Source organism: Neofelis nebulosa, chromosome 10 (assembly GCF_028018385.1).
Source record: "Neofelis nebulosa isolate mNeoNeb1 chromosome 10, mNeoNeb1.pri, whole genome shotgun sequence".
NCBI lineage: Eukaryota > Metazoa > Chordata > Mammalia > Carnivora > Felidae > Neofelis > Neofelis nebulosa.
The window spans coordinates 4,578,064-4,586,405 of NC_080791.1; the positions used below are offsets into that span (position 1 = coordinate 4,578,064).

An 8,342-nucleotide genomic window follows, 5' to 3' on the forward strand; every position below is an offset into this window, starting at 1 on the left:
CATGAATGGACACTTCTCCAAAGAAAACATCCAGATAGGCAATTGACACATGAAAAAACGCTCAACATCACTCATCATCAGGGAAATACAAATCAAAACCACACTCAGATACCACCTCACACCTCTCAGAATAGCTAACACTAACAACTCAGGCAAAAACATATGTTGGTGAGGATGTGGAGAAATGGGATTTCTTTTGCATTGTTGATGGGAATGGAAGCTGGTGCAGCCACTCTGGAAGACAGTATGGAGGTTCCTCAAAAAACTAAAAATAGAACTACCCTATGACTCAGCAGTTGCACTACTAGGCATTTATCCACAGGATAGAGGTGTGCTGTTTCGAAGGGACATATGCACCCCCCATGTTTATAGCAGCACTATTAACAATAGCCAAAGTATGGAAAGAGCCCAAATGTCCATCGCTGGATGAATGGATAAAGAAGATGTGGTATATATACACAATGGAGTAGTACTCAGAAATCAAAAAGCATGAAATCTTGCCATTTTCAACTAAGTGGATGGAACTGGAGGGTATTATGCTAAGTGAAATTAGTCAGAGAAAGACAAAAATCATACGGTTTCACTCATATGAAGACTTTAAGAGACAAAACAGATGAACACAAGGAAAGGGAAACAAAAATAATATAAAACCAGGGAGGGGGACAAAACAGAAGAGACTCATAAATATGGAGGAAAAACAGGGTTACTGGAGGGGTTGTGGGAGGGGGGATGGGCTAAATGGGTAAGGGGCACTAAGGAATCTACTCCTGAAATCATTGTTGCACTATATGCTAACTAATTTGGGTGCAAATTTTACAAAATAAAAAAAAAAAAAAAAAGAAAAAAAGAAATTTCTGCCTTGTCAGCACTGTCATGGTAATCCACTTTGGTGAGTTACAGACCAGGGGGAGTCATGAAGCACAAACGTGAGGAGAGAGGCTGGGGGTGGCACTCTGGACATCAGTATGTTATTACCACTTTAAAAATGAGAAAACTGAGGCCCGTTTTTGTTACATAATGTGCCCTAAAGCATTCAAAGGCAGAATCAGACTTTAAATCTAGGAAACCTGGTATGTGGTAAGTCTCCTCCCAAAGCATTTTCTCAGCCCTCTGCTCAGAGATCAGGAGGAACACAACATAATGGCAACAATGACATCAGAGGGAGAAAGTCATCATAAAGCAGACTTTCCTCAATCTGGGGTGCCTTTCAATTCTGACGGCAATCCCGGCCTGTCCCCTACTTACCCCTTCTGGTTCTGATTGTTCCTTCCACCACACTGTCCAAGAAGCGAGTCCAGCCCCTAGAAGCTGGAGTTACAGAAAGACTAACACAAAGATGTACACTCAGTGCCCCTTTTCCTCATATTGAGGGAAGAAGACTGTGCTGTATGGACAGGTGAGTGTGCTTGTGCAGAGTTTATATAAAAAAAATTTAAAAATAAACTTACCACAAACTCAGCCTGACACACAGTAGTAGAACATTAAGCATAAAGGAGAAACTAAACAAATCAGTAAAATTTATGCTATGCAGGAAAGGCTCTTGGATACTACAACTGTAATCAACCCTGGAGATTATTTCTACCCCTCATTTTAAGCCCCCTTCCAAGCATAATCTACTCTTTTACCCACTAGACACATACTTCTATGTATATACCTCCAGAGAGCAACTTTTTCATTTATTCACACTTCCCAATGGCCCCCCAAAAACATGTTAGTCCCTCCTATGTACCAAGAAATTACAGAGGCATGGGATTAATAGAAAAGAAAGTAATTTAGATAAATAAACAAGATAACATCGGCTATTATAAATTCTATGAAAAGGAATACCAGAGAGGAATAGAATACAAAATATATGGGTTGGAGATGTAAGGGGGGGATGGAGGGCTTCTCTAGATTGGGCGGCCATGGCATGTTTTTCTGAAGATAACGATGTTTAAAAAGAGACCTGAACATTAAAAAAGAAAAAAAAAAAGTAATCCACGCACCCATCTGGGGACAGTCCATTTCAGGAAAGTGGGATGGTATGTGCAAAGGTCCTGAGGCTAAGTAGGAGTTGAGAAGCCCACAGACGCCTGGCAGGGAGGGCGGGGAGTGACAAGAGGGAGTGGAAGAAGATGGAGTCAGAGAGGTAAGCAGAGCCCAGATCACAGGCAAAGTTCAGATTTTACTCTATCACAGGAAGCCATTAAATGATGTAAAGCAAGGATTTCACAGTGTGATAGCTGGCCCAGCAGCGTCAGCAGAATTATCTGGAAACTCATTAGAAACTCCCCACGAGTGCATGGGAGGCATGGGGTCAGAGTCCTGCAGGTGAGGTCCAGGTCTCTGTGTTTTAACAAGCCCGCAGGTGATTCTGATGCACGTTAACAAGTGAGAACCATTGGGCTGAAATGAGAAAGGGACATAATCTCATCTGATTAGTCACCTTGCTGTGGTGGACACAACGTTGAGGCACAAGAGTAAGTGTCCAGGCCAGAAGCCGCCACGGCAACAGTGGGGATGCAGAGGCTTTTCCACATGGCATGAATAACTTGAGCCCTCCTTTCTGCAGCCTGAACGGTCTCTGAATAACTGCGTGAACCAGAGAATGAACAAGCTGAGGACTAGAACAAATGTTTAAAGATAAAGTTCCTGGGGCACAGAGAGGCTGTCTCCCCAACAGAGGCTCGTGAGCTCCTCCCTTCCATCCTCCATCTGTGTGAGCCTTTCAACAGCTGCTCCCTGCATTCATGTCTCCATCTCAGAGACTAAAAAAGCCTCAGAGAGTTTCTGTGAACTACTTGTAAGAATTCATCAAGGACCAGCAGGCAGTCCTGAAGTTCTGATAAATAAAGCAGGTCCAAGGGCAGTTTTATTTTTTTTTATTTTTTTTAAATCTTTTTTGTTTTTATTCCAATCATGAAAGTCTCACAAGCTTATTGCAAAAACTTTAGAAAATACAGTACAAATAATTTATACCTTAATACTATATTATTTTCATTTTAACCTGTTCTTGTACTCACAAGTTTGTTGTTGCTGGTTCCAATTATTACTTTTCAGTTATGTATTTTAATTTTAGACATTACCTGATCCACAGATTAAAAGACTTGGAAATCTCAAAGTTCTCACTTCCTCTCTGATAACTTCCTTATTTTTGGAAACAGAACATACGTGATTTATGGCTATCACTTGTTGCACACATTTTCTTACAGAAGTTCTAGATTTAAGCAGAGTCACTAATAATCTTCTGGATAAAGGTTTCTGCCACTCTGAGTTCTAGGTAAGAACTCATTACATAATTTGTTGAATTATTGCAACAATTAAATTTCAACATGTAGTTTGTTTTTTTCCTTAACAGAAGTTAGTTGGTGATGTACTGCTCAAGTTCTCTCCTATTTGAGAAGGCCTGCTTAGCGCTTCTATCCATAAAACAGTATTTGGTTAGCTATGATACTCTTTTTTTTTTTTCCAATATGTGAAATTTATTGTCAAATTGGTTTCCATACAACACCCAGTGCTCATCCCAAAAGGTGCCCTCCTCAATACCCATCCCCCACCCTCCCCTCCCTCCCAACCCCCATCAACCCTCAGTTTGTTCTCAGTTTTTAACAGTCTCTTATGCTTTGGCTCTCTCCCACTCTAACCTCTTTTTTTTTTTTCCTTCCCCTCCCCCATGGGTTTCTGTTAAGTTTCTCAGGATCCACATAAGAGTGAAACCATATGGTATCTGTCTTTCTCTGTATGGCTTATTTCACTTAGCATCACACTCTCCAGTTCCATCCAAGGGCAGTTTTAAAGGACAAGAAAGGGAGGCTGGGAGGCCAGTGGTTAGAGGGGACTTAAGAAATTCACAACATAAGGGCTGGGACCCTTCTGGACATGGATGGAGCTAGAAAGTTATGCTAAGTGAAATCAGTCAGAGAAAGACAGATACTATATCATGTCACTCATACGTGGGATTTAAGAAACTAAACAAATGAGCAAAAGGAAAAACAAAAGAGACAAACCAAGAAATAGACTCTTGACTACAGAGAATACACTGACACACTGGTGGTCCCCCAAAGGGAGGTGGGTGGGGGATGAATAAAACAGGTGAAGGGTGCACTTGTGATGAGCACAGGGTGATGTATGGAAGTGAAGAATAACCATATTCTACACCTGAAGCTAACATAACACTGTATGTTAACTGCACTGCAATTACAATTTTGAAAAAAAGAAACCCCAGGAGGGCTAGCTTATTATTCGTCCCGGGCTTACCATTCATCCGGATTCATCCTCCCAACTCAAGGCTCCTTAAAGCTGAATTACTTCAAGAAAAACCTTGGGCAAAGCCCTATTTCAGAGATTTGGAAAACCATCGCTCTCCCAACCTCACCCTCTGCCGGAAACATGTAAACTAATACTCAGGATTTGTTACTAATTGCCTGACATCCTTTTAACTGGAAGAAACACACTCCTTTTCAGTTAGAGATAAAAAGCCTTTAATTGTGTCTTTGAAAGAGGTACAACAGGCAGGTGTGAATACTGAATTCAAATGTTAGTCATAATAGATGCTCTCCTTTTTCACTATTAAAGAGAAATAGGAAGAAAGAGAGATGGGTGGGGACACTGGGGCCAAGAGAAGAGGGAAGACAAAGTCAAGAAAGGCCAATGTCACAATACTGCCACCAACATCTCCTCTCTTTTCGCGTGCCCACGAATAAAGGCAGCGGGCACTGGTACTTCCAAGTCTTCAGAAGGCAGTCCCCACTCAGGTGAAAATGTGTTAACGGGTCTCTTTGGAGACAACTGGACATCAGGATGCCTCTTTATCAGAGACACATGCACGGTTTTCCTTACACTGTCTCTAAGAAACAGAACTACCAAAGACTATTTGGAAACCAAGAATAACCACAGGCTATGTCTACATGGACAGAGGGAACAAGAGAGGTGAGGCAGTGGTTGAGATAAAAGAGAACTCCCTCTTACTAATGGAAAAAAGAATTTTCTCCTGATTATGGTAACATAGTCTAGGTAACCACTCTGATCACAGTTACAAGATTCCCTCTCCAATGTGCCCTGAAGACGTAAGTTCAGTTCACAAATGAGACTTTCATCAGTTACCATTTCATTTCAAAAGAGGCCATTTGCAATTCCACGAAATGATTTGTCTTTGGTTACTGGTATTTTCTTTAAAATATTAAAAACAGGGGCTCCTGGGTGGCTTGGTCGGTTAGGTGACTGACTTTGGCTCAGGTCATCATCTCACGGTTCATGGGTTTGAGGCTGCATCAGGCTCTGTGCTGACTGCTCAGAGTCTGGAGCCTGCTTTGGGTTCTATGTCTCCCTCTCTGTCTGCCCCTCCCCTGCTCTCTCTCTCCCTCAAAAATTAAAAAAAATTTTTTTTAAATACAATTCAAAAAATAATAATGACACTAAACACAAGAGCAAACAGGTTGTAGTGTTCACCACATACAAGGAACTGTGCCAAGTATATTGACTAATTTGATCCAAATACCACACTTTGGAAGCAGCAAATCCAATGAGAATGATTAAGTTTTATTTTAGAATATGTGGGGAGAGATTAATTTGACATCATTTGCCTCCATTAGGGTAAACCATTTAAAGTCACTAATGGCCTCAAACTAAAAGCCATCTCACGAGTTTAAATAATATGTTTCTCCTAGTACCACACTTTTGAGTACTCATGTGACAAGGTTTCAAAGCAATTCCCTCTGAAATGACAATTAACATAATTATCCAGCACTTAAAACATATGGCATTGTACTAGGTACCGAGATTATGTTTCCACTAAATCTTCTTTTCTTCTGTTTTGGTTTAAAAAAATAATCACAGTGCATCCTACTAGCCACAAATATAGTCTCGATCCCCAGGGCAATGACTATTGGCCCCAAACGTTAAATGATGCTTGATGACCTTTCAAAAGGTACTAGGATTTGAATGTTAGCGCCTCAAAAGTGCTCACAATCTTATACAAATAAATGATGGCAGCTCAGAGACAACATTAACTATGTGAATTATAAATATGCACTGTCTTTCATGTCAATGAGTTTAACTCCTCCGTTTTAAGCTAGACTGCATCAGAAGGTGAATTTAGCCTTCTGCATTTCCAACTGCTTTCTGCCATAGGCAGTTGTAAGTAAACCATACACTTATCTGGAGCTTTCTATTTACAGAATACTTCCACTGAAATTATCTCATTTATTCATAGCATCTAATGTTCAATTAGCTGTTACCATCGTCATCCTCCCTTATAAAACAGATTAAAGTAACTTTAAACTTCTATGCGCTGGTGAGGCCTTGAGTTCCTGTTCCTTGATTTTGTCTTCTTATATTACACCGTATCCAAATGATGTCAAGGAAAGAAAGATTAAAGAACAATGTGGAATGTGGAACTCTAAACCAATACCTCTCCCTGAACTCTATTAGGCTTATAATGACTCGGAGTCGACTTTCCTAAAGGATTCTAAAATCCCATTTAAAGTCTCTCAGGTTGGTACCATTAAACCTGACTGTATTACGAAGGCACGATTAGGAGATTCAGTGAGGAGAAGATGGAAAGAACACAAGAAGAAGAAAAGTTAAAAAGGAAAGACAATACCAAAAGGGAATTTCATTTAAAAGGATTAAACAAAAATAAACCAAAGGACGTCAGTCCAGGGGTCCCAAGGAGTGGCCCCACAGCCACTGTAAAGAAGACTGACTTGGGTGGCAGGAAAGTGCATGCCCAACAGCTATGTTTGAGTAATTATCTTTAATCTTCTCCAAATAATGACCAAAGTCTGCTTTACTTACCCAATAACTTGGTGCTCATAATACTGCAATGTCCTCTGGAGAGTCTGCTGTATTGTCTGAGGCTGGAGAAGAAGAAAAAAAATAAAAATATATTATCACCACATCAGTGTCTTTCCCTTTCTGAGCATCAGAGGCAGATATGGGTCTTCTGATTTATCTCCTACAAGTTTTCACTTTAAAATATTAACTCATTATGCATTTTGCCATGTATTTTCTCCACAGGAAGTAATATGAGGTACTCAGCAATTACCCGGAATTTCCCAGCATTTCAAGGGTGATAGCATTTCCTAGCCATATTTTTTCAAATTCTTTTGCACCAGCCCTTAGGTTCATTACAATACTCAATATTTTTTTTTTTTTTTTTTTTTAGAAGACATCCGGATGGCCAACAGGCACATGAAAAGATGTTCAACGTCGCTCCTCATCAGGGAAATACAAATCAAAACCACACTCAGATACCACCTCACACCAGTCAGAGTGGCCAAAATGAAGAAATCAGGAGACTATAGATGCTGGAGAGGATGTGGAGAAACGGGAACCCTCTTGCACTGTTGGTGGGAATGCAAATTGGTGCAGCCGCTCTGGAAAGCAGTGTGGAGGTTCCTCAGAAAATTAAAAATAGACCTACCCTATGACCCAGCAATAGCACTGCTAGGAATTTATCCAAGGGATACAGGAGTACTGATGCATAGGGGCACTTGTACCCCAATGTTTATAGCAGCACTCTCAACAATCGCCAAATTATGGAAAGAGCCTAAATGTCCATCAACTGATGAATGGATAAAGAAATTGTGGTTTATATACACAATGGAATACTACGTGGCAATGAGAAAGAATAAAATATGGCCTTTTGTAGCAACGTGGATGGAACTGGAGAGTTTGATGCTAAGTGAAATAAGCCATACAGAGAAAGACAGATACCATATGGTTTCACTCTTATGTGGATCCTGAGAAACGTAACAGAAACCCATGGGGGAGGGGAAGGGAAAAAAAAAAAAGAGGTTAGAGTGGGAGAGAGCCAAAGCATAAGAGACTGTTAAAAACTGAGAACAAACTGAGGGTTGATGGGGGGTGGGAGGGAGGGCAGGGTGGGTGATGGGTATTGAGGAGGGCACCTTTTGGGATGAGCACTGGGTGTTGTATGGAAACCAATTTGACAGTAAATTTCATATATTAAAAAATTAAAAAAAAAACAAAAAAAAAAAAACAATACTCAATATTTATTGTGGTTGTCTACAACAAACCGAGGCCTTGAGGGCAGTGGAGGCGAGGTGGACTCAAGAAACAAGGGCCATGCCCAGATCAAGCCTCACCTCCTCAAGGACTCGAGAGTTTTCAAGCAAGGATGCTGAGGCCTCCAAGAGGGGCCACAGGTGCTCTGGGCAACAAAATGGGGTCTGCGGCAAATACATAACTAGTTCCCAGCCGAATTGTATAATCCTTGCCTTTCTGGGAGAGCTGAAGATAGTTTCTTACTCCCAGGTCAACAAATTTTTCTTAGACTTATTTAGGCAACAGAGCCTGGGCTTCAGGTTTCTGACCCAGGTAGCCACGAAGATCCCTGAACA

At 40.8% G+C, this 8,342-nt stretch overlaps 1 protein-coding gene and 1 long non-coding RNA gene across 2 annotated transcripts in view; one reads left to right on the forward strand and one right to left on the reverse strand.

Moving 5' to 3' along the window:
• The window catches only part of LOC131486747 (guanylate cyclase soluble subunit alpha-2-like), a 33,253-nt gene extending 26,417 nt beyond the window's left edge, over positions 1 to 6,836 (reverse strand). Inside the window, exon 1 of the mRNA XM_058686627.1 lies at positions 6,775 to 6,836. The gene's annotated coding sequence lies outside the window, so the exon portion shown is untranslated. The remainder of the gene's footprint in view (positions 1 to 6,774) is intronic.
• LOC131486749 (uncharacterized) lies at positions 1,218 to 4,928 on the forward strand. Its single transcript, XR_009249431.1, has 3 exons — positions 1,218 to 1,396; positions 2,552 to 2,848; positions 4,555 to 4,928. It is a non-coding gene; the product is annotated as an uncharacterized LOC131486749 (long non-coding RNA).
• Positions 6,837 to 8,342: the final 1,506 nt, after the last annotated feature.